Genomic DNA, 27444 nt, shown 5'->3' on the forward strand with positions numbered 1-27444 from the left:
CGGGATCTCACTCTCCGGCTTGCCCCTCTGCCGGTCTAGATGAATGGCGCCTCAGTGTGCACATACCCGTACTATGGTTCTCTGGCAAGAAAATGTGCATCAGCTCTCAGCTTTTACTGTTCACTAATTCTTAGGCCACATTCACACGTTCAGTATTTGGTGAGTATTTTACCTCAGTATTTGTAAGTCAAAACCAGGAGTGGAAGAATCAGAAGAAAAGTTTGTAATACAAAAATCGTTTTAAAACAAAATATTCTTCAAAACATATATATATATATATATTAGATAGCTAGATTAAAAGCTGGCAAATCATCTGCCACGTACAGTATAGGTTATAATAGAATAGATAGAATAGATATATACACCTAGAATAGGTGTATATATAGTGTACACACTACGGCTCCAAAGTTTAGGGTCACCCAGACAATTTTGTATTTTCCATGAAAACTCATACTTTTATTAATCAAATGAGTTGCCAAATTATTTTAAAATCTAGTCCAGACATTGACAAGGTTAGAAAAAAAGATTTTTATTTGAAATAATAATTTTCTCCTTCAAACTTTGCTTTCGTCAAAGCATGCTCCTTGAATTCAGGACCGTGGGAAAATGCCAGGGATGAGGTCACAGCAGTTCATGTCGGCTGCAAGAACAGCTTCAGTGAATAGAGGTGATGTCACTGATGCTGCGCTCCCTCACAGCCTGACCCGCACTGAACTCTTGAGCGTGGGAAAATCAGCTGGCATTTTACCACGCTCAAGAGTTCATCTGAGTTCAGGCTATGAGGGACCGCAGCTTCAGTGATGTCAGCTCTAGTCACTGATACTGCGCCGGCAGCTTCTCATTCATTCCCCAGTAGTTTACAGCCGGGGCGGTCGCATTAGCACCGCTCCCGATTGTAAACCTGTATATCCCCCAAATATGGATTATGGCGTGGGACAGACTGAACGCCGGACAGGTTTGGTATATTGTGATTTTCTTATTTTTTCTTTTTTACAGGAGATCGAGGGCGTCGCATGGATTAGCAGTAACAATAAAATAGTCAAACTGTGTTTAGTGTTTTATTTCATTAAAACACTTTTTCTGGCTGTGTCTTTTTTTTAACCCATTAACAACTATAGAATTAGTAATGGATAGGTGTCTTATTGACACCTCTCCATTACTAAGCTTGCTTGATGTCACCTTACAATGCAAAGGTGACATTAACCACCTATTACCCCATATGCCACTGCTACAGGGCAGTGGGAAGAGAGAGGCTAAGTGCAGATGCGCCGTTTCTGGGGTGGCTGTGAGCTGGTGTTTGTAGCTGGGGGGCAATAACCATGGCCCCTTCCTAGGCTATGAATATCAGCCCGCAGCTGTCTGCATAGCCTTTTCTGGCTATTATAGGGGGACCCCACGTCATTTCTTTGGGGGGTCCCCCTATTTTAATAGCCAGTAAAGGCTAAATATACAGCTGCGAGCTGAGATTCATAGCCTGGGAAGATCCATGGGTATTAACCCCTTCCTAAGCTATAAACATCTGCCCCAGTTGCTAGCTTTCCCTCTCTGGCGCAAAAAATTGCTCGGGACCCACGCCATTTTCTTCCCTGAAAAGATTATTTTATTAAATACATATAAGTCCCATAATTTGTACACACACTATACTAATTGTATTGGTCACACACATCTATATGTCAAACTATTCTGCATGGATTTACTGAATGTAAACCATGTCTCCTATCCTGTCAGCTCCTGCATTGATTTTACAGAAGCCTACAAATTAATTACCGACTATTCTTCTATCTATATCTATATGCAATATAAAGATATATATATATGTGTGTGTCACTGACATAAATATATATATATATATATATATATATATATATATATATATACACACTACCGTTCAAAAGTTTAGGGTCACTTAGAAATGTCCTTATTTTTTAAAGAAAAGCATATTTTTTTCCAATGAAGCTAACATTAAATGATTCAGAAATACACTCTATACATTGTTAATGTGGTAAATGACTATTCTAGCTGCAAACGTCTGGTTTGTAATGCAATATCTTCATAGGTGTATAGAGGCCCATTTCCAACAACCATCACTCCAGTGTTCTTATGACACTTTGTGTTTGCTAACTGTGTAAGAAGGCTAATGGATGGTTAGAATACCCTTGAAAACCCTTGTGCAAGTATGTTAGCACAGCAGAAAACAGTTTGGCTGATTAGAGAACCTATAAACCTGACCTTCCTTTGAGCTAGTTGAGAATCTGGAGCATTACATTTGTTGGTTCCATTAAACTCTTAAAATGGCCAGAAAAAAAGAACTTTCATGTGTAACTCGACAGTCTATTCTTGTTCTTAGAAAAGAAAACTATTCCATGTGAGAAATTGCCAAGAAACTGAGGATTTCCTACAACGGTGTGTACTACTCCCTTCAGAGGAGAGCACAAACAGGCTCTAACCAGAGTAGAAAGAGAAATGGGAGGCCCGGCTGCACAACTGAGCAACAAGACAAGTACATTAAAGTCTGTAGTTTGAGAAATCGACGCCTCACAGGTCCTCAACTGGCAGCTTCATTAAATAGTACACGCGAAACGCCAGTGTCAACGTCTACAGTGAAGAGGCGACTCTGGGATGCTGGCCTTCAGAGCAGAGTAGCAAAGAAAAAGCCATATCTGAGACTGGCTAATAAAAGGAAAAGATTAATATGGGTAAAAGAACACAGACATTGAACAGAGGAAGATTGGAAAAAAGTGTTATGGACAGACGAATCCAAGTTTGAGGTGTTTGGATAACACAGAAGAACATTTGTGAGACGCAGAACAACTGAAAAGATGCTGGAAGAGTGTCTGACGCCATCTGTCAAGCATGGTGGAGGTAATGTGATGGTCTGGGGTTGCTTTGGTGCTGGTAAAGGGGGAGATTTGTACAAGGTAAAAGGCATATTGAATAAGGAAGGCTATCACTCCATTTTGCAACACCATGCCATACCCTGTGGACAGCGCTTGATTGGAGCCAATTTCATCCTACAACAGGAGAATGACCCAAAGCACACCTCCAAATTATGCACAAACTATTTAGGGAAGAAGCAGGCAGCTGGTATTCTATCTGTAATGGAGTGACCAGCGTAGTCACCAGGTCTCAACCCAATTGAGCTGTTGTGGGAGCAGCTTGACCGTATGGTACGCAAAAAGTGCCCATCAAGCCAAACCAACTTGTTGGAGGGGTTTCTGGAAGCATGAGGTAAAATTTCTCCAGATTACCTCAGCAAATTAACTGCTAGAATGCCAAAGGTCTGCAATGCTGTAATTGCTGCAAAGGGAACATTCTTTGACGAAAGCAAAGTTTGAAGGAGAAAATTATTATTTCAAATAAAAACCTTTTTTTCAAACCTTGTCAATGTCTGGACTAGATCTTCAATTCATTTGGCAACTCATTTGATTAATAAAAGTATGAGTTATCATGCAAAACATAAAATTGTCTGGGTGACCCTAAACTTTTGAACGGTAGTGTGTATATATATATACAGTATATATACACCTATTCTATGTGTATATATCTATTCTAGCTATTCTAACCTGTCAGTGTGATTTTACTGTACACAGCACAAGAATTGCCGGCTTTTCTAAGGACACCGGTGCGTATTTCTCGAAAGTCACACTGATGGTTCGTGTGGTGTGCAAGTTTTTCTCGCACCCATAGACTTTCATTGGCGAGTCTCGGCCAATGTACGCTGCAAATTGCAGCATGCTGCGATTTCACTGGCATATATAATACGGCCGAGAAAAGAAACGGTGATGGGAGCTGCCCCATAGATTAACAGGGGTCTGAGTGCTATGCGATTTTTTCTCGCAGAGCACTCATCTGTATTCCTCTCTAGTGTGACTCCGGCCTAATAGAAACACGTCACCACTTCTGTATTTATCACCCACTCCTGGTTTTGGCTTACAAATACAGGTGGTAAAATACTGACTAAATAAACATGGCCTTAAAAAGGGTTTATCATTTGGGGGCAACCTTTTTAACACTTTGAGCGTGTTTGCATGAAATTTACACCGCCCACCTTGTACCTCAGCATTTTTCCCCACTATGGTTTTAATATCAAATAATGAAATATTATTCACATAGATTTTCAAAGACTACAGAATTGATGACACATACTTATAGGGGTATTCCCATCTTCACGATCCTATCCCAATATATAGAGTAGGTGTAATAATACTCACATTAGCAAATACCTCTAATTAGAAATGTAGTGTTGTTCTTCTGATTCGCTATGTCGCTTACCCGACCTGTGCAGGGTATTGCAGTAGCTTGGGTAATCCATGGTTACATCTAAAATGCTATTATTAAGGTTCTGTGCTGTTACTGCAGTATATCACAGAACAATGAATTCACAATCACATTAACTATACAGGAACAGTAACTCCTTATCTCACATGATGAATTATTATTCACAGACTGACTACCTCTCCCATCTTCAATCTGCTCCACTAGTGCAGTAGGTCAACACAATCCAATTGTGGCCATTTTATGCCCCTATGTAGAATAGGCTGTGTTCTCTGGTCTCCTATCCCAACACTGTAAAAACATAAAATGGCGCTGCTTGGTCTGCCCTCATCTTTTGTACTGGCTGTGATAATCTCTCCTGATTGGCTTCGCTAAACGATGTAATGTGATAGCTGCAGTGCATTATGGGGAAGCGTGCCTAGCTCGCTCTGTGATTCTTCAGCAGTGCAAGAAATGACGCTGGGCATTTTTTTATGTCTGATCTGCCCAAATCAAATCTCAAACTATTCGAATTATCGGGGAACTGCAAATTTCAGAAAATTTAACTTGAAATCGATTTTCCACAGATCAGTTCTCATTCTGTCATCTTTATATAACAACACATCCCTATTAAAAAAAAAACATTTGTTGGCATGTAAAATAGCAAGAAGAATAATTTCAAAACTATTTCCACCTTAAATGTCACCCAATGACTGTACAATTCCATTGAAAAATCTAATATTTTTGCTAGAAAATTAACCCCTTTCTGTCATTGGACGTACTATTCCGTCCATGTGAGGTGGGCCCTAATTCCCAAGGACGGAATAGTACGTCCAGCGCGATCAGCCGCGCTCACGGGGGGAGCGCGGCCGATCGCGGCCGGGTGTCAGCTGACTATCGCAGCTGACATCTGGCACTATGTGCCAGGAGCGGTCACGGACCGCCCCCGGCACATTAACCCCCGGCACACTGCGATCAAACATGATCGCAGTGTACCGGCGGTACACGGAAGCATCGCGCAGGGAGGGGGCTCCCTGCGGGCTTCCCTGAGACAATCGGTACAAGGCGATGTGCTCACCTTGTACCGAGCGTCTCCTCCCTGCAGCCCCCGGATCCGAAATGGCTGCGGGGCTGCATCCGGGTCCTGCAGGGAGGTGACGTCACAGCGCCTGCTCAGAGCAAGCGCCGGGAAGCCTCCCTGCTGTGCACGTCAGATCGCCGATCTGACACAGTGCATAGCAAAGTGTCAGATCGGCGATCTGTCACTTTACTGTGATGCCCCCCCCTCCCCCCGGGGCAAAGTAAAAATGTAAAAAAAAAAAAAAATTCCTACATAAATAATAAAAAAAATTTTTTTATTGTTCCAATAAATACATTCCTTTAGCTAAATAAAAAACAAACAAACAATAAAAGTACACATATTTAGTATCGCCGCGTCCATAACGACCCGCCCTATAAAACTGTCCCACTAGTTAACCCCTTCAGTGAACACCGGAGGGGAAAAAAAAAAAAAAAACGAGGCAAAAAACAGCGCTTTATTATCATACCGCCAAACAAAAAGTGGAATAACATGCGATCAAAAAGACGGAAATAAATTACCATGGTACCGCTGAAAATGTCATCTTGTCCCGCAAAAAACGAGCCACCATACAGCATCATCAGCGAAAAAATAAAAAAGTTACAGTCCTCAGAATAAAGCGATGCAAAAATAATTATTTTTTCTATAAAAGTTTTTATCGTATAAAAGCGCCAAAACGTAAAAAAATGATATAAATGAGGTATCGCTGTAATCGTACTGACCCGAAGAATAAAACTGCTTTATCAATTTTACCAAACGTGGAACGGTATAAACGCCTCCCCCAAAAGAAATTCATGAATAGCTGGTTTTTGGTCATTCTGCCTCACAAAAATCGGAATAAAAAGCGATCAAAAAATGTCACATGCCCGAAAATGTGACCAATAAAAACGTCAACTCGTCCCGCAAAAAACAAGACCTCACATGACTCTGTGAACCAAAATATGGAAAAATTTTTGCTCTCAAAATGTGGTAACACAAAAAACATTTTTTGCAATAAAAAGCGTCTTTTAGTGTGTGACAGCTGCCGATCAAAAATCCGCTAGAAAACGCGCTATAAATAGTAAATCAAACCCCCCTTCATCACCCCCTTAATTACGAAAAATTAAAAAAATTAAAAAAATGTATTTATTTCCATTTTCCCATTAGGGTTAGGGTTAGGGCTAGGGTTAGGGCTAGGGTTAGGGTTACGGCTAGGGCTAGGGCTAGGGTTAGGGCTAGGGTTAGGGCTAGGGTTCGGGCTAGGGTTAGGGCTAGGGTTAGGGCTAGGGTTAGGGTTAGGGCTAGGGTTAGAGCTAGTGTTAGGGCTAGGGTTAGGGCTAAGGTTTGGGCTAGGGTTAGGGCTACAGTTAGGGTTAGGGTTGGGGCTAAAATTAGGGTTGGGGCTAAAGTTAGGGTTGGGGCTAAAGTTAGGGTTAGGGTTTGGATTACATTTACGGTTTGGAATAGGGTTGGGATTAGGGTTAGGGGTGTGTCAGGGTTAGGGGTGTGGTTAGGGTTACAGTTGAGATTAGGGTTAGGGGTGTGTTTGGATTAGGGTTTCAGTTAGAATTGGGGGTTTCCATTGTTTAGGCACATCAGGGGCTTTCCAAATGCGATCTCAATTCCAGCCAATTCTGCGTTGAAAAAGTAAAACAGTGTTCCTTCCCTTCTGAGCTCTCCCGTGCGCACAAACAGGGGTTTACCCCAACATATGGGGTATCAGCGTACTCAGGACACATTGGATAACAACTTTTGGGGTCCAATTTCTCCTGTTACCCTTGGGAAAATACAAAACTGGGGGCTAAAAAATAATTTTTGTGTAAAAAAAATATTTTTTATTTTCACGGCTCTGCGTTATAAACTGTAGTGAAACAGTTGAGGGTTCAAAGTTCTCACAACACATCCAGGTAAGTTCCTTGGGGGGTCTAGTTTCCAATATGGGGTCACTTGTGGGGGGTTTCTACTGTTTAGTTACATCAGGGGCTCTGCCAATGCAACGTGATGCCTGCACACCAATCCATCTAAGTCTGCATTCTAAATGGCACTCCTTCCCTTCCGAGCTCTGCCATGTGCCCAAACGGTGGTTCCCCCCCAAATATAGGGTATCAGCGTACTCAGGACAATTTGGACAACAACTTTTGGGGTTCAATTTACACTGTTTCCCTTGGAAAAGTACAAAACTGGGGGCTAAAAATAGTTTTTGTGGAAAAAAAAGGATTCTTTATTTTCACAGCTCTGCGTTATAAACTGTAGTGAAACACTTGGGGGTTCAAAGTTCTCACAACACATCTAGATAAGTAGATAGGGTATCAGCGTACTCAGGACAAATTGGACAACAACGTTTGGGGTCCAATTTCTCCTGTTACCCTTGGGAAAATACAAAACGGGGCTAAAAAATAATTTTTGTGGGGAAAAAATAATTTTTATTTTCACGGCTCTGCGTTATAAAGTGTAGTGAAACACTTGGGGGCTCAAAGCTCTCACAACACATCTAGATGAGTTCCTTAGGGGGTCTACTTTCCAAAATAGTGTCACTTGTGGGGGGTTTCAATGTTTAGGCACATCAGTGGCTCTCCAAACACAACATGGCGTCCCATCTCAATTCCAGTCAATTTTGCATTGAAAAGTCAAATGGCGCTCCTTCCCTTCCGAGCTCTCCCTTGCGCCCAAACAGTGGTTTACCCCCACATATGGGGTATCAGCATACTCAGGACAAATTGTACAACAACTTTTGGAGTCCAATTTCTTCTCTTACCCTTGGTAAAATAAAAAATTGGGGGCGAAAAGATCATTTTTGTGAAAAAATATGATTTTTTATTTTTACGGCTCTGCATTGTAAACTTCTGTGAATCACTTAATGGGTCAAAGTGCTCACCACACATCTAGATAAGTTCCTTAGGGGGTCCACTTTCCAAAATGGTGTCACTTGTGGGGGGTTTCAATGTTTAGGCACATCAGGGGCTCTCCAAACGCAACATGGCGTCCCATCTCAATTCCAGTCAATTTTGCATTGAAAAGTCAAATGGCGCTCCTTCCTTTCCAAGCTCTGCCATGCGCCCAAACAGTGGTTTACCCCCACATATCGGGTATCGGCGTACTCAGTACAAATTGTACAACAACTTTTGGGGTCAATTTTCTCCTGTTACCCTTGGTAAAATAAAACAAATTGGAGCTGAAGTAAATTTTTGGTGTAAAAAAATTAAATGTTCATTTTTATTTAAATATTCCAAAAATTCCTGGGGGCGCATGCGCGGACTCTAATGGAGCAGGAAGTGCTCGGCTGAGCTCCGCAACCCGAGGCCTGTATTCCCCCCTTACAGACACCGGAATCGGGACTATTTTATAGCGATCTGCCTCCCCTCACCTCCGAGAACACCGAGGCCCGCTATGCCCAGGAAAGGAGGCGCAGGACAGCCGGCAAGCCACCCGATATCTGAGCTCTTGGCGGGCGGCGGTGCAGGTAAAATGGCCGCCGCACCTGTCTTCACGCACACTCACACCCCGGCTCTGCAGCTCTGTGAAGGAGCAGATGAGGAGGACTTAAATAATGGAGGGGACGCTGTTATATCAACAGCAGCGCTCACCAAATCCCTCCAAGAGACCTTCCGCACGGAACTCTCTGCAGCCATGAATGCAGTCACCACCCAGCTGCAAGATATTTCCCAGCGCACAGTTTGTTTGGAGGAGAAAATGGAGGCCACTGCAGAGGCCCTTAGTGAAGACCAAGAGACCCTCACACTTCATGCTGACCGCATTGTGGATCTAGAGCTGCGAAGTGAAGATCTAGAGAACAGGTCTAGGAGAGGTAATATTAGAGTACGTGGCTTACCAGAATCTTATGTGACATTAAAAGAGACAGTCACTGCATTATTTACTGCGCTCCTGCCACAAGCAGATCCATCTACACTGCATGTCACAAGCATTCACAGGGCACTAGGCAGAGCACGTTCTGCAGATATTCCCAGAGACGTGGTCCTCAAGATGCAATACGAGGAATCTAGAGATTTAATTCTCAATGCAGCGAGATCTTTATCTACACTTCCTGGACTTCCAGACTCTGTGAAATTGTTTGCAGACATAGCGCCAGCCACGTTGTTCCGCAGGAGAGCCCTTAAACCAATTACTACAGCGCTACAGTCAGTGCAAGTAAAATACCGCTGGGGCTTCCCATTCTCTTTATCCTTTACACATAAGAATGAGCAGCATATCTGTCGTACTCTGGATGAAGGCAAAAAAGCGTTGGAACAAGCTGGAATCCCGCTCCCTGATATCCTGCCTTCACTCCCGCAAAGAAGACCCAGACCAGTTAAAGAATGGCAGCAGGTTCCTGCGACCAGGAGCCAACGATCAAGAATCACTTGACTGTTTCCTGGTTTCTTCGGGTTTATTTCCTTAGACGTGGCTTTACATTGTTTCCACCGGTTGACTACATCGAGTTATTCTGAGTTGTCTGTTAACGATCATTAGACTGATCTGTATTTTCCCGATTTCGAATTTATTTGAATAGGCCTACATCTGTTTGATCCTCCTATTTTACTTATTTATTATTTTTCTATTAGATTTCCCATCCCCCCCCTCCCCTTTCTCCCCCCCTCCCTCCCCCTCTCCCCTCCCCTTTCTCCCCCCTCCCTCCCCTTTCCCCTCCCCCCTCCTCCCCTTTCCCCTCCCCCCCTCCCCTCTTCCCCCCCCTCCCCCTTCCCCCCCCTCCCCCTTTCCCCTCTCCCCCTTCCCCCCCCTCCCCCCCTCCCCCTTTCCCCCTTCCCCCCCTCCCCCTTTTCCCCCCTCCCCCTTTTCCCCCCTCCCCCTTTCCCCCCTCCCCCCCCTTTTTTTTTTTTTTTTTTTTTCTTTCTCTCCTCTTTTTCTCTCGCCCATCCCCCTCTTCTCCCTGGCTGGGCTTGTAATCATAACGGGTGCGACCTCGGGTTTACCTCATGTTGCCTTATTTTGGTGATTCCAGGTTTACTTTTAATATGGTATCCCTGATCTCCATTTTTTGTGAGCCTAGAACTCACACTCTTGTTCTATTAATGTTTTATGTGTTTGTTTTCCCTTGTTCTGTCTCTCTCCCTTTGTTTTCTTGTAGATCTTCCCAATGCTATCCGCCTCACAGCTCTCAACGGAGGAAATTAGGCAGGATTGGTCGAGTGTTTGGGCCCGTAAGCATTAATTGTCTGTCTAACAATGTGTAGGGTAATTTCTCACAACGTAAAGGGACTAAACTCACCCATTAAACGGAGGAGAGCATTCATAGATTACCATAAACACAGACCTGATATTTTGTGTTTACAAGAAACCCATTTCTCCTCTTCTTCCTCCCCTAAATTTTTTGACTCAAGCTATACCCGCTACTTCCTTGCCTCTTGGGACAGAAAGACCAGAGGTGTTGCTATATTTCTCAAAAACTCTTTCCCCTTCCACCTAACAGATTCATATTCAGATCCAGAAGGAAGGTTCATTATATTACAGGGAACTCTACAGGACAAAAAAATCTGTATTATTAATAGTTATCTCCCCGCTACTTCTCAACTACGGGTTTTCAAATTAATTATAACAAAGCTCTCTCAAATCTCATACCACCACCTGATTTGGTGTGGTGATTTTAACATGGTCCTTGATCCAACTCAGGACAGTAGCGCAGCTCGGAGGTCTGATGTTTCCAAGAGGGATAGGAAGCGGGTTTTGCACTTGATGAGGGAAAATAGATTAGTGGATGTCTGGCGGGAGCTCAACGGGCAGGCAAAGGGATTCACGTTCTACTCACCGGTACACAAATCATATTCTCGCATTGACTTACAGTTAACGACAGCAAACACACTAACATCAGCCCTGTACTCACGACATGTCCCATCAGCTTGGTCAGATCATGATTCTGTTCTGTCGGTTTTTAAGTTCGATATTGCCACGTCCGGCCTTTTTAAATGGCGCTTAAATGAATCCCTGCTCACAGACCCCACTATATTTTCTCAACTCAAAGAAGATCTTAAACTTTTCTTCCAAACTAATGTAACTAATGATTCCTCCCCTGGCAACATCTGGATGGCTCATAAAAAGTTCATAACTGGCTCTATAATCAAGGTTGCTTCCACCCGTAAAAAAAACAGATCAGCCCTCCAAAATAGACTGGAAACCAAATTGTTCAAGCTAGAACAGGCCAATCAGCTATCAACATCTCGCTATTTAATAAAACAAATCTCGGACGTTAAAAAACAGCTGAGCTCATTACTTACTGTTAAAACAGAGAAAATCCTTGCCTGGACTAGAGCCTCCTTTTATAAACAGGCAAACAAACCCTCCAGAATGCTAGCACGCCAGCTACGCGCAAGAGAGTTTTTAAACTCTATTCCCTCCATTAGAGATAACTCTGGACGCATATCTGCTCACCCAGAGGTCATTTATAAAGTCTTTCACGAATACTATCAAAAATTGTACTCTTCCCCTCAAAACATCCCCTTGAGCTCCCTGAATTCCTTCCTACAAGGTATTTCCCTTCCTAAAATTTCCGAATCTGCTATTCAGCAACTCCAGTCAGAAATCCTTCCTGAGGAAATTATTGCAATAATCAAAAAATTAAAATCGGGAAAGGCCCCAGGTCCGGACGGCCTGTCTGCCCTTTATTACAAAAAATTTGGAGGTCTCCTAGTTCCCCACATTAAGAATTTCTGCAACGCCCTTCTTTCAGGCTCCCAAATGCCGCCCGAGTTCTATATTGCCCACGTTACTGTCATTCCCAAACCAAAACGTGATCACTTATTAGTTAAAAATTACCGTCCCATTTCTTTATTGAATGTCGACTTAAAAATTTTCACGTCCCTTATCACTGATAGACTGAACAAAATACTTCCCTCGCTTATACATCGGGATCAGGTGGGTTTTATCCCGATGAGACAGGGACCCGACAATATACGCAGGAATCTCAACATCATCCACTCAGCGAATCATACGCAGAAACCTTTGATGGTACTAGCCCTAGATATCGAAAAAGCCTTCGATACAGTCCTTTGGCCATATCTCTTTTCAGTGTTGGAAAAATTTTACTTCCCTCAAAAGCTGATCTCCTGCCTTCAACTAATCTATGACAATCCATCAGCATATCTCAAGCTCCCATCCACTAAACCGTTATCTATAAATATACAAAGAGGTACTCGTCAGGGATGCCCGTTGTCCCCTGCTTTATTTGCTTTAGCCATGGAGCCGTTAGCTGCAGCCATAAGAGAAAATCCCAACATATTAGGACCCACGGATCTAGGTGACAAATACAAATTGAGCCTTTTTGCTGACGACCTTTTACTCACCTTGTCTAACCCCTACTCTACTTTACCCAACCTATTCTCGCTTCTCCGTACATTCGAAAGGATATCGGGTCTCAGGATAAATGTCGATAAGTCAGAGGCCTTATTCGTCAACACCTCCAAGACTGACCAAGACAATCTGGTCTCACAGTTCGGCTTTGCAAGAAAGGAGCATTTCTTATCTTACTTGGGAATTAACCTTACGACTCATAAATCTTCCCTTTTCAAGTGGAACTATTCTCCTTTAATTGCAAAATTCAAGACAGATATAGCAAAATGGTCCCGCTTGAAAATCTCATGGTTGGGCCGGTTACATACTATAAAGATGGTTACTCTACCGAGATTCCTATACTTATTTAGATCACTCCCTATTACGATACCTTTGAAATGTCTCCGAGATATTCAGTCAACTATTTCCAAATACATATGGAATGGTAAGAGACCCCGCATTAAACAAAACATAATGTGCCTACACAGAAAGTGTGGAGGTATGTCACTACCTAATCTCTTGATATATTTCAAATCAGCTCAAATAGCCCAATTGACAAAACTCTCTCCTAGCAGTAATACTCCCAGATGGGTGCAACTGGAATCCTACTTTTTCCAACCATATTCTCTTAGTGGCCTCATGTGGTCTACGGTGAGACTCCCGCCAGACATTCAGGTCACAGCTCCCTTTTCGGCTCTCTCTCTGATCATATGGAGAAAGGACAGATTTAAGCATAATCTTCAATCTAAGTCCTCGCCACTTGCATCATTGTTTCGAAATCCTATGTTTCAGCCGGGATTGAGGCCTGCACTGTTCTCCTGGTGGATCGGAAGGGGGATCACCATGCTAAAGCACCTCTGTTCGCCATTCAATATTTTACTCACTAAACAAGAATTTATACAATGTCATGGCCCTCCGACAGGAGAGGCTATGCGCATCAACCAAGTTTTTCACTTTGCCAGACAGTTTCTGTCACGGGGGGCCCCTTTTCGGCTCACCAGTTTTGAACAGAGGTATTCTGGAAACCCTATGGGTAGTGGGGTGGTTTCGCTGGTGTATTCCACGATGAATGTCGCACATATATCAGGGAAACTAAACTATATGCTACAATGGGAGAAAGATCTGGGGCTTACCCTGCCTTTAGAGACGTGGCATAGATGTAGTGAAACCCTGTCCAGAGGCAGCCATCAGACATCTTTGATGGAAACTTCACTTAAAGTGTTACATAGGACATATTATGTTCCAACTAAACTGCATGCTATTTATCCGCACATCTCTGAAGATTGCTTTAGGGGCTGTAGTATCCCTGGGGATATGCTCCACATTTGGTGGAAATGTCCGATCGTTGAGAAACTATGGCAAGAAGTTAACTTAATCATTAACCAATTATTTGGCAAACCAACACCCATGGATCCCACAATATATCTATTGGGCAAGAAACAACATGGGTTCTCGAAGAATTTTCAGAGATTAGTGAATACCTTATGTATGGCAGCTAAAATTCATATAGCCTCTAAATGGAGATCTCAGACGCTGTCCATTTCAATGGTGAGAGATAGAATGAATGAAATCTTAATGTGTGAGAGAATCCAAGCAACTAGGTGTGATGACCTGAATACTTTTTTCAAGATTTGGAACCCATGGCTCGATCATGACCCCGACTCCCCCCTGACCCGTACCCTCTTGTTGTCTCCTTGATTTTTTGAATTTCTATCTTCTGATGCTTGTAAAGCTCATTAACACAATTAGTACATTGCGATAAATCTACACTCACCTAAATATCAATGCTTGATGCCGTGTCTTGCTGGATTTCTCCCCGTATCTGGTAGAACGAAGTGGTGTTATTCCCCTTGTTGTTTCTATCCCTAGTCTGTCCTGTCTTGTCTTTCCTGTTTGGTTTATGTGATTGACCTTTATGGTTATGGTTACTTTTATATCTTTGTCAAGATATTCTGCAAACAACTATGTCTTATTTTACATGGAAGGTTGTATTTGTTATATACCGTTATGAAAACTTTAAATAAACTTATTGAAACTAAATATTCCAAAAATTCCTGTGAAACACCTGAAGGGTTAATAAACTTCTTGAATGTGGTTTTGAGCACCTTGAGGAGTGCAGTTTTTAGAATGGTGTCACACTTGGGTATTTTCCATCATATAGACCCTTCAAAATGACTTCAAATGAGATGTGGTCCCTAAAAAAAAAAGGTGTTGTAAAAATGAGAAATTGCTGGTCAACTTTTAACCCTTATAACTCACTAACAAAAAAAAATTTTGGTTCCAAAATTGTGCTGATGTAAAGTAGACATGTGTGAAATGTTACTTATTAAGTATTTTGTGTGACATATCGCTGTGATTTAATTGTATCAAAATTCAAAGTTGGAAAATTGCAAAATTTTCCAAATTTTTGCAAATTTTCCAATTTTTTCACAAATAAACGCAGGTAATATCAAAGAAATTTTACCACTGTCATGAAGTACAATATGTTATGAGAAAACATTGTCAGAATCATCAGGATCCGTTGAAGCGTTCCAGAGTTATAACCTCATAAAGGGACAGTGGTCAGAATTGTAAAAATTGGCCCGGTCATTAACGTGCAAACCACCCTTGGGGGTAAAGGGGTTAAAAAGAACTAAAATAATGTAATTGCATAAATATGCAATCTGTCACCCCCAGTTGAGTATAATCTATCTTGTTTTTCTCCTCTTTCAGGTTACATCGGGGGCTTATTTTCAGCATTACAGAATGCTGTAGATAAGCCCCTGATGGCTGTGGCCGAAGCTTACATATGAAAAAGTAGGTGACAGATTCCCTTTAAACTAATACTTTGTTAAGTACTGTGAAGCACACGCACCTTGCCACCCCGCCTAACATCACTATTACATCAGAGGGATCATGCAGTACGGTTTCCCCACTTGCACCAATGTGACGTTCCACACCTCCTGGGGACACGTAAGGTCAGCTTGGAACAGTTTTACACAGACATCCCCTGTCCACACGGGCCTGGGGAGGCACGGGTAGAGAGAGAGAGTTGTCCCACTTGCTAGCAGCAGTGAAACAGAGCGTTATCAGCCCAGTAAGACTGCCAAGAGTTCCTCGTTAGATATAAGACTATAACGGGCCAGAAACCAGCCCCGGAAGCATATGAAGTTAAAACTGAGAACATGGACTTATGGATTTGTGGATCGAGATAAAAGAGCAGCCCAAGGTTAAATTACATATTTAATCGCCCTAAGGGCACTCTAGACAAAACACTATATACACAATGGTTATAGATATACAATTGTCAAATATGCAAATACAGGTGAAGTACAATATAAATAAGCAAATGAATCATATCAGTCACTGATTTAATATTCGACCATGTGTGCTGGGCCGCATGCCGGCATGGGGCTGCCAGCTGATTCCAGTTCCTTCTAGCATGCTGCGCAATGTGCCCCCCTTACCCTTTAGAAGTGAACAGGAAGCATGACAAAGAGAGAGTGCATTGCCTTGCACAAACATTTAACCCCTTGGTTGGTTATTCCCTGTTTCATCCCCTGGATGATCCTAATCCCCCTCCCCTGGGTGTTTGTAGCTAAAACTTTAAAAATCTATCAAAGATCATAACTTCCCAACGGAATGTCATAGGACGGCGTTTTCCATCAGATCCAGCCAGGCCTCCATTATGCTTGGAAACCAAACACAACTTTTCTATGTGGCTTCTACTAACCGTTTTGCGTATCTCCTCACCTTGAGGTGCCAGAATGGATTGAGACCCTGGAAGGTGTTCAGCCCATTTCAGAGATCTCGAAAATGTAAGAAATTTGTGGCTAGGACGTACAATAACTCCATATTTGACTTAAATTTCTTTACGAAATTCCCATCTGACTGAATGAAGCAGTTACACAGAATAACCCCCTGTGGATATTACCTAAGCTGGTGGGCATGTGAATTTTCCCTTTTCAGCTGAAAAGACTGGACCACCTGCTGAGCCAGGTGGCCCTTTACAGCTACACATGCAGAAGGAGGACTGTAGTATGATATGATACAGTTCATGGGCATGACTTAGATCCCCCCAATATTCTTCACAAGTACACTTTGAAGTAATGACAGTATTCAGGAGTCTATCAGCAGGATACTTCGAATTGGCAATCTTTAATGCTGTTGTAAGCTTCTTGGCAACCACCTGGTTCAATTTTCTTTTTGTCTTTACATACATTTTTGAGGGACATGTAGCACTAGTTAGTCTCACTGTTGTGCCAAATTTAAGCCACTTCTGGAAGATGTCTTCAGATTGTTCCACGTAATATCTAATGTTTTGGATTTTTTTTCATATACCCTTCTGATTGATAATTTTCAACAATAAGATCCCTTTGTTGTGTTGTAAGTAGTTAGTTTAAAGATGATGACTTTTTGCTGATAATGTAAATAAGAAAATGTCAGGAAAATCTACTAGAACAACTAAACTTTATATGGGGTTAATCAGAATAACTTTAAATAATGGTGGCCATGTACTGAATACTATTTAACATGAGTTTAAATGTGATTGTAATTCTGAACACAATACATCCCCGATTATAGAAGGATGTTCATACTTATGCAAACAAATAACTTTAGTTTTGTTATTTTTATTTCCCCCTGAAAAATATTTCAGTTTGTTTATCAATTGAATTGTGACATTAAAGGTGGAAAAAGATCATGAAATTACTTTTCTTGGTATGATTTTTTTTGAATGAGAAAAATGTTGCATTTAACAGGGGTGTGCAGGTATTTTAGATCCATTGTTCATGCATGAAGTGAAGAAAAAAGTATATAACCACGTGTATCATGGCACATGAATGTTATAATTTGCATATTGCCGAACTCTCATGAAGGTGTAAAGTCTACATTATAAAATGAAGAAGGAAATATGTTTTACATTATATTGCAATGTGAATACTGACTACAAATAAAAACAGCACATAAAAATCAGACAAAGTTCAGAATATAAATCATTTTACATCCGTGAATGCATGGTATTAATATATCATGTACCTATTATAATTTGCCAGTTGTTTTTAGCTTTATAATCCATTATCCGACACATAGTGGTCAAAACATACTCTGCCTTTGTAAGGGACTGGACCAGGGCAGTAGTCATGGCCGAACACTCCGGTGTATCTTTGCCCAGGCCCCCCATTACATGAAAACATTGTCCATCACTTTGTGTACCTGTGGCTTCATTCTCTGCGTCATTAGGGTCACCTCTGTTTGTCTGCGTGTCCCCATCAGTCGGAATGTAATAAAGATTGAGACACGGTCCTTTTCAACTTTCAAATCAACAACTTTACTGTAAGCTTTATGCAGCACATCCAGACTCTTCACAGCAATTACAACAGGATCAGCATTACACATTTCCTCTTCTGTCCCTGCACCTTCCTTCCTTTCACATAACGCATATGAAGCGGCCCCCAGATGCAGGGCAGTGGGGTACTCGGTACCGGGTCCCTCAGTCTCGGTTCTGGGGTTGTCACGGTGGCCTGACCCGGTCCGTGACCCTGCTAAGGGGCGCCCAATTAAAGATGTAGGTGAGAGTTTGTCAAGTGTTCGTGACGCCACCTGTGGTATTCGGTCAGGATGACCGACGCTGCTAGGGGTCCGCTGGGGTGATGGAATGGCAGCTACATGGTATACCTCCCCACAGGTGAAGTATGTCCCCAGGGCTTCCCAGAGGTGTAGATGGTGATGGTGTAGATTGCAGTAAATGACGAGGACACAGGGTTGCAGTCTCTCTACCTTTTACTGTAGACTTCGGCATCCACAATCCAGAGCACTGCTAACAGGGCAAGCTGAGACCGGCCGGTCCGAAGGCACATCCAGAGTTCCCTTTGCAGGTGGAAATCGATAGCCTTCCTACTTGCGCCTGTGTGTTGTAGTACCTCCCTGCTGAGCACCACAGGATAGTCCTCACAACTCTTGTATCTGTTTCTGATGTTCTCTCTCCGTCCCCCAGTTGGTATGGCTAGGACGCACCCGTATGACGGGGTAGGCCTGGAGTTATTTTATAGGGACCCTAGAGACGCCCCTCTCCCACAATTGCCTCCGTTGTCTGCTTAGGTGAAAAGGTGAGACAGCCAACCTAAAGTTAACTGCCCTGCCATAGTTCAAAGTAATGCGTAGAGCCTGTTACTTCCTCGGCATTCCGGCCGCCGGCTACGCACCTCAGAAGGATGTTGCCTCGATCTTAGGGCACGACTCCTCCCGGTATTATCTCCTAGTGCTGTGATCTCGTTTCTTACTTCTCCAACAATATACTCCGCTTCTTGTCCTTTGTTAAGATGCCGCCGCAATGAAGTGCAGGCGTGGCTCCATAACGATCTGTCTCTTGCTAGGCCACTGTCAGGATCCCACCCCTGACAGGGACCCTCCTGAGTCTTCCCAAGCAACGCTCTCCTCTCACTAGATGCTACCTGGGCAAGACCCAGTCAGCTTCTTCCTAACTTCCTATCCAACCCCCAGTTTTACCAGAGTGTGAGGAGTGGCCTAATAAATAGAACCTTTTGCTCCCCCTGGTGGCCGGAGTGTGAAGTGTAATGTATGACTGTGATACCTGGCCAGGTGAACTCTTTTAGTACAATCAGACGTACCATCACTCCCCTTAGTGGCAGAGCGACAATACTGCACGACCAGGACTTTGGGGCGCTGCACTCCCCCCCCCGTTAAATCCAGTACTCCCGGACTGGGAAAAGAAGAACAACAATACATGTTAGGAAAAGACATACAAAATTTTGAAATGCTGTAAACAATTAAATATAACGGTGCTTCCCTTTATGGGAGGTGAGGACGCTTGAACGTTACAAACAGAAACATATTTACATTGGACTTAAGTTTTAAATAACACTTACAATTAACTGACTATAAATAACTATTATGACCCAGCCGGGCATACTATCTATTAAGTGCAATCCCTGAACAATAATTTAACTTTTCCTTTAAGGGCGTATACTGAGCCCACTAAAGGCATACTACAAAATACTACAGTACAAATTAACTTTTCTTTATTTCTCTTTTCTAAGTGCAAAATCTATGAACCATCCATCTATGGTTCTCCGGAGGACTCACTAACCCCTACGGGTTCACTTTATTGAAACTCAGCTTTCAACTTTCCTTTGTCCTCAATCTCTAAGGTTCGTCATTAAACATTTTCCTATTACTAACTAACTATATGCTATTTCTATGTAGAACATTATCACTATTCAACTTTCCTTAAGGCAACATTATGGCTTAGACTAAGTGCAACAATTATACATTCCTTTTAAGAGGGTACCAAGTCTCTTCTGAGGTAGTGCAAATTCTCGATCTGCAAGTCCGGTTAAAGCAAGAACTTCTGCGCTGTACTCAGGAACAGTCTCTTCAAAAAGCTCTTCTTTTTGTAAAACCAGTAGGGGGCACCTTTAAGAAGGTGCAACTATATACAAGCGGCAGTTTGTGAATCATTCACTGTCCATGATTCGGCAGTCTCTGGATAACAAAAGTAGAAAAACTTGAAACAATAGGGATCCTGGGTCAACAAAGGGATCCCTTTAAGAAGTAACCCCGGTCGGGTTTAAAGCAGCAAGACAGGAAAAACAAACAAATAACTATTTACAGTTGTTCTGGTTCTGAGGTCTATTCTTGTGACTGTAGCGGCTTTACCTCACATACCACCCCTCTCAGCCGAGAACGGGTGGGACCCAAGGTCACACGATGGGTCCGGGCAGCCTGATGGTCCGTAGTGGAGGTTGCAGTCGTCTTCTCTGCGACGGGTCCGATTTCCTGGGCCTCAGTTGCAGCCAGGAGAGCTGCGCACCGCTGGACATCCTGGGCTCTCCACCTAGTCCCCCTTTGCCACTGGGTGTAGGTCACGGCGTCCCCAGGTTGCAAATCGCGGTCTGCGTCGACCTCCCCGTGGCAGGGCTCTACCTCGCTCCAGGTGACGTGCACCCTCAGCGGCACTCCAATCTCTTGGATAACTCCTCGTCCCTCCTGGGAGTTGAAGGTTACTACTAGGGTTGAGCGACTTTTACTTTTTTAGGATCGAGTCGGGTTTCGTAAAACCCGACTTTCTCAAAAGTTGGATCGTGTGAAATCGGCCGATTATTGTGAAAAGTCGGGGGGCCGACCGAAACACGAAACCCAATGCAAGTCAATGGGGATATTATATATATATATATTTTTTTTTCTCTCTCTCTCTCTCTCTATCCTCAGACAGTGTAGATCGCTACATTCCTCGGACTGTGTAAATCGCTACATACAAAACGGTAAGATGGCGTTTATACCCCCCACCCCCTGTGACGCCGCAGAAAGCAAGACGTGACCTATGTCATCACGCTGCCCACACTCCTTCATTGGCTGAAAAAAATGGCGGTTAAAGCGTCATACGAAACGTGACTTTGGCGCGAAGATCGCCGACCGCATGGCCGATCCCACACTGGGATCCGCTCGGGTTTCATGAAACCCGACTTTGCCGAAAGTCGGCGACTTATGATATTGACCGATCCGTTTCGCTCAAGCCTAGTTACTACGACACCCCACTTCGGCGGAGGATCGTCCGCGTCGCCCTGCAAATCAATCGTGGCCGCAGGTCGGGTCTCTTTGCTCCACGCAGCCACCAGGCGCCGCCAGTGTTCCATCCAGGGCAGAATCTTCAAGTCCCGCTCCCGCGGCTCACGACCCGGTGGTGGGGTCCGTGAATCCTCTGCAGTCGGAGCGGGGGAAGAGGGGAACGGGGGGGACAGGCGGATCTCCGCAGGGTGGCCAAGCCGGGAACTCACAAAAGAGAGTAGGCTTCTCGGCAGCGCACCAGCTGCCGGGCTTTGGCCGCGGCCACCCAGTCATCTGGCGACTGGCTGCTGGGCCTCCCCAAGGGCAGCTCTGCGACGGTCAATCCCCGCAGCAACGGTGGATCCGGGCTCGCTTCGGGTGATGAGGCCCTGCGCCGGGCCGGGATGTCCCCACGTGGCGGCCTGGGAGTCGCCATGTTTGTCCCATCTTCTGGGTCGTCTTCCCGCTCTTTCGGGGGCGGCCCCGTCTCCATGGTCTCCACCCTCCATAGAGAATTAGGAGGTGGATCTCGGCTGCTGACGGACACGTCCTCAGGACACAGAAATATTTAGACTGGGCGGCCATTATTTTTCGCGCTATTCAGTTTGTTCACGCCCCCAAATCCACATCCTTCTTCCTCTCCTGCACTCCTCGTTGCGCTATAATGGCGGCAGTTTTGGCGGGAATTTTTGGCAGCAAGTGGCAATACACAGTCTTTGCAATAAATCAGGATTCAAGCACAATTCAGTCACAGTTCCAAGGCACACATGACCTGATTCTCAGGCTTAAGTAGATCCTGTTCGTGACGCCAAAATTGAGCAGCGCTGCCACATGCATTGACACGGCCGGTGTCTGCACATCCCACTTATCCACCAACGCGGATTCCAGCCACTGCGTACACGGAACTCTGAGGACGGATCCACACTGATTCCCTCACCCTGCGGGTCTATCTTGCTAAAATTAATATACATTGGCTCTGGCTGGCTCCGTAAACAAGAAGTCGTGCAGGTCTCCCCAGGTGACTGGTCCATCCCTTTAAAAGCACCAGACATTCGCCATGACAGGCTTCTCAATCTAACAGCCTTTGATGCATATAGCAACCGACCTCTCTCCACGGCGGCCGCTGCACCAATAAGATTAAGGTTTGTCTACCCTTATTATTTTGGCTGATACCCTAGCAGCACCAGTTACACCCTAGAGAAAAGAATTTCTACCTAAGGCGATTTAGTGATCAAGGCCACGGGTTGGCCGAAACGTTTTTGTACTTATCGCTCCACCCGAACATCTCCAACAATATACTCCGCTTCTTGTCCTTTCTTAAGATGCCGCCGCAATGAAGTGCAGGTGCGGCTCCGTAACGATCTGTCTCTTGCTAGGCCACTGTCAGGATTCCACCCCTGACAGGGACCCCCCTGAGTCTTCCCAAGCAACGCTCTCCTCTCACTAGATGCTACCTGGGCAAGACCCAGTCAGCTTCTTCCTAACTTCCTATCCAACCCCCAGTTTTACCAGAGTGTGAGGAGTGGCCTAATAAATAGAACCTTTTGCTCCCCCTGGTGGCCGGAGTGTGAAGTGTAATGTGTGACTGTGATACCTGGTCAGGTGAACTCTTTTAGTACAATCAGACGTACCATCACTCCCCTTAGTGGCAGAGCGACAATACTGCACGACCAGGACTCTGGGGCGCTGCACATACCAGGGTCGGCCCATGCCGCACTGTTCCTTAGTGTGTAAGGTACTAGCAGGAACACGGGATGCAGTGATGAGCAGGGGGCAGAGCAAGAGTTAACAAATTTTATATCAGAATATGTGCCACTAGTAAATACTCCACGCAGGGAGTAAGAGGTGTAAGCATATGGGCCCACAAAATATATTTATCAATAAAGGAATTGCAACAGGTGTAAAGCGGGTTAACTTATCAGTCTCTGATTCCTGGATGATGGTTGGTTGGAAGATCCCACGATGGCGCCGTAGGTGGCGCGTGACGTCTCAGAGCCGGTCCTGGAGAAAGGTGAAGCACTATCTCTGTACAGCGACGGAGTAACCTGATCTTCTTATATGTGGTTTGGTGATCGTGGAACGAGGTGCAGTATGGGGGAAGGATTTCTGCACAGCCAAATAAGTACAAAGTCCCAAAGCTACAGACCGCACATGTCACGCCCTGTTTGTGAATCCCAGCCCCGCACTCTGTTATGCATTATGCAGAGTGCAGGGCTCGGATTCACAAGCAGGGGGGCCGCACAGGCGCAGTCTGCAAGCCTGGCTGTGACGTCAGACGGCCAGAGCTCACTGCGCCTGCACCAGACAGTACTACACAGCGCAGGCGCCAGATTTCATGCGAACACAGCGCGGAGGGGGCGGCGCCCAGCGCCCCTGAAGATTTGAGTGACTGCAGTGTGGCGTTTCAAGCAGGGGGGTGAGGACCTGCCTCGCTGGCGAAAGAAAGGTATTTTGGAGAATTTATAAAACGCATTATTTTGGGAATACATGCACCAAAAACTAAAAGAGCCACCTTGTTAGAATGCAGCATTACTGCTGCACAAGGTGGCTCTTTTAGTTTATAACGGCTGGAGGGGGTGACAGTGGCCCTTTAAGTGGCTCTGCCAAGGAAAACATATGTACATGCCTCTATATCAGCTAAAGCAGACTCTTATTCAAGAAGAGCATGTGGCTATTTCAGGGTTCTAGCCCTGATTTGTACAGAGTAGGGCACTGGTTGGCAGGCGTGAAATCCCTTTTTCATTCCTTTTCAGTTGGGAACCAGTTCTGAGCAATGAAAAGGTTGAAATCATGTGCTAATCTGCAGCAAAATCCACCTGTAACACAAGAAAATTTTGCCTTGGACTTGTGCTTCATTGCTACTTAACCCCTTCATGACTTTTGACGTATCTATACATCCAGGTCGGTAGGCACTTAATGACCATGGACGTATGGATGCTAATTAAGGGCTTTCCAGGAGTGGTAGAATTTTCACAGTCTCCCATCTTTTCCTATAAGCGAGGACGGAATTTGAAAGATCGACTGGTCCACTCGGATATAGGTTCGGGAAGGGTCGTTCCCGTACAGAGAACGTTGGCTCCTCCTAGGCAGGGCAATTTGCTGCGGCAATATGCTGAAGGGAGATTTTTTTCACCACCCCCATAGAGGGAAGAAAATAGCAATTAGGGATAGATATACATGTACCTCTAGTTTTGTTATCTATATGCTAGTATGCCCCTGCGGTTTAGTATATGTGGGGGAGACGACGATGGAGGTGAAGGCACGTATTGGGAAACACAAGAGTACAATTAGAACTAATATGGTGGAGTTACCTGTTCCTAAACACTTCTGTGAGAAAAAACATGCCATTAGTCAACTAAGATTCAGGGTTATAGATGGGGTAGAAAAAAAAAGGAAACAGGCAGCCATGTGGTCCCATAAAACATAACACTTTATTGAAAAACGTTAAAAAACACCATACATAGAACAGGGGCACAGTAGGGGATGCAAATACATCCAATTGGCAATGCAAACAAACAGACAAAACCGGATCCAAAGACCGTGCTGCTATATCATTGTAACATATCTAGCATCTCCCCAAATGAATAATAACCAGTACATAGTCCAGAAAAATATATATAAGGCCAATGCCCACATATGGGGGATAAGTAGTAGGAGTTATGCAACATTCAGCATATCCATAACAGGTAACATACCTTCAATAGACAGCACAGGTATAAGGAACGGCAAGCCTGACCCCTTTTTAACGCGCGTTTCGGAGCGTAAAAGCGCTCCTTCCTCAGGGGGTAAAGGAATCAACTCCATGGTATGCTTTTTATACCGCCAAAGGCGGAAGTAAGTGTGCTAACAAGCCGCACCTGCGCAGTGGCGGTATAGACGTCATCCAAACTGGCCGCCGGCACCAACAACACGCAGGGCCCCACGTGGTTGTGCGCCGGACGGCGAGAAGGAGCGCTCACACCGCCAGAAGATGAAGCGCATGCGCACACGGCCAACATACAAAGAAATTGCCATGACGCAATGGGGTAAACGTAAGGGCAAAAAAAATTAACAAACAAAATAACAAAAGAAAATAATACACCGGAGATACAATAAACAATGCATAATTATACTGAATCCTGCAACAGCAGGTATATTTACATAAAAATACGCAATATAACAGATATAGCATTATATTCAAACCCGTACCCCATATATAACATATCAACGATGCAAAAAAACCTCATGCATATACATAAATATATTACATTACATCACCCCAAAATTATTTAATAGTATATATAAATTTGCAAATGTCCAACAAACAAATAAAAAACAAAAAATAAATAATAATAACCACAATAAATAAATGTTGACACGTAGCAGCGCAGAGAAGCAACTTGATAGAGAAATCCATCAATATTCCTGTATCCATACCATACATGTAGATGGCATTGAGATGGTAGCGGACTCCAGATTTAAACACGCAGATGAACACTGCCGATAGCATCACATCAAAATAAAATAAAAAATAAAAAATAAAAACAGAAGTTAAAACCAGATATTAATAAACAAAGGCATTCACCATGGATGACAGGGGATATAGCATGCGCAAGCAAATGTGGATCACAGGAATGGGGCAAAAGAAATTTTTTCATTTAACCCATCAGGGTGAATCGTACGCAGAGTCCAGATCCACCTTGACTCAAGTTGCGCAAGGCGTTTGGACAACCCACCTCCACGAATGTTAATGTTGAGCAGATCTATGCCACGTACCCTCAACGACGCTGCATCACAGGAGTGGAAGCTTTTAAAATGTCTTGGTAGTGTGTCAAGAGTGGTAACATCAAGACATGTGGTTGCCGCTTGAATACCCAGCACATGCTCTCTAACTCTGACCTTAAGCTGCCTTGTGGTTAAACCAACATATATAAGATCACAAGGACAGGTGGCGTAGTATATAACGTATCTAGATGTACAAGTGATACGTTTTTTAATGGTGTAATTCTAAGATTCTAAGATTCAGGGTTATAGATGGGGTACCACCACTCCGGAGAGGTGGAGATCGTGTCAAATTGTTGAAGCAAAAAGAACTGAAATGGATTTCCCGTCTGGGTTCATTGCAACCTAAGGGGCTTAATATTGAGTATAATTTGCAAATATGTGCGTCATAATAAGTCTTGGGATTATTCTACGGTCTCTCTTAAGTGTGGGAGTGTTTTTAATTGGTTTTTTATATAAGATGTTCTTTTTTTCTTTTTTTTATATTTCTTTAGGTCTATACTTATAGATGATCATGGTATGGGAAGAACACATATTCGGTTTTTGCTTGGGAGATGTATCTTCGCGTTTTGGCTTCTATTCTACTTTGGAATATGTCCTACATGTATGTACTGGCTTGTCTACAGCGGCCGACGAGTTCAAATTTGATTATGAAATCGCGGGCTTATATACCGCCTTTTTTTCCTCTATGTAACTTTGTGCTTATGAGTATGTACACCATTCTTTTACATCTGCTTTGAAATATGTGTTAATATGAGATGTAGGTGTGATGGATGGTCTATTGACCAGAAATTATCCTATGGTTATTGTTACCCCAACGTTTATAGATTTTATGGCCTGGAAATTGGTTGTCAGTATATGTTGGTTAGTTGCGATATCCTATGGGGGTTCTTTTCCCCATGAGAAGTTATTACTATACTTTAGCACCCATACATATGTGCACTAATCTTCCGGATAGTCCCTGGGTGTATGTCGTGTCACCAGGTTACACAAGGGGCCTGTCCCCATTGTGAGAGTGTTAGTACGCAACGTCATACGAGTGTTATGTTATTGGAAGCCTGTGCGCATGCGTAGTTGTGCAGCGGTAGGTGTACATTGTTTTGGGTGACGCTTCTCCTGATGGGCGGTTGATGGACAGTCGCTTTTCCCTAGGCTACACAGGGGGCGTTCCTTCATGGAGAGGGCATCGCTATGCAGTGTCACATTGGTGGCATATGATTGGACGCCGGTACGCACGCGCAGTGATGCGGCGATGGACGTACTTTGTTTTCCTTATGGGGAGGCGTCCTTTAGTGATGACGTCCCGGGTGGGTGGAGCCTCGAGTGCACGCCTGCACATGAACATGGAGGCCCGGATGCCGATTTTTTAAGGGTGGTAAGACTGACAGCTCTTCTTATTGGTGATCGCACATGTGCTTTTTCTGGTGCTTTTATGAAGCAGCTCATCTATTGGTTGAGCTGGTTGTTTTGTAAACAACACAGGGGACGTATCTGGGGATTGGTGCGCTTGGGACCTGAGGCATGTTGGGTATGATGTCTGATTGGTGTGA

The 27444-nt window shown here is 44.0% G+C and overlaps 1 protein-coding gene across 1 annotated transcript in view; it reads right to left on the reverse strand.

Annotated features, from left to right (window-relative positions):
- Nucleotides 1–27444, reverse strand: part of PDE7B (phosphodiesterase 7B) — a 638072-nt gene that overhangs the window by 153495 nt on the left and 457133 nt on the right. The window lies entirely within an intron of this gene.

This window comes from Ranitomeya variabilis, chromosome 2, assembly GCF_051348905.1.
Source record: "Ranitomeya variabilis isolate aRanVar5 chromosome 2, aRanVar5.hap1, whole genome shotgun sequence".
In the NCBI taxonomy this organism is placed as follows: Eukaryota; Metazoa; Chordata; class Amphibia; order Anura; family Dendrobatidae; genus Ranitomeya; species Ranitomeya variabilis.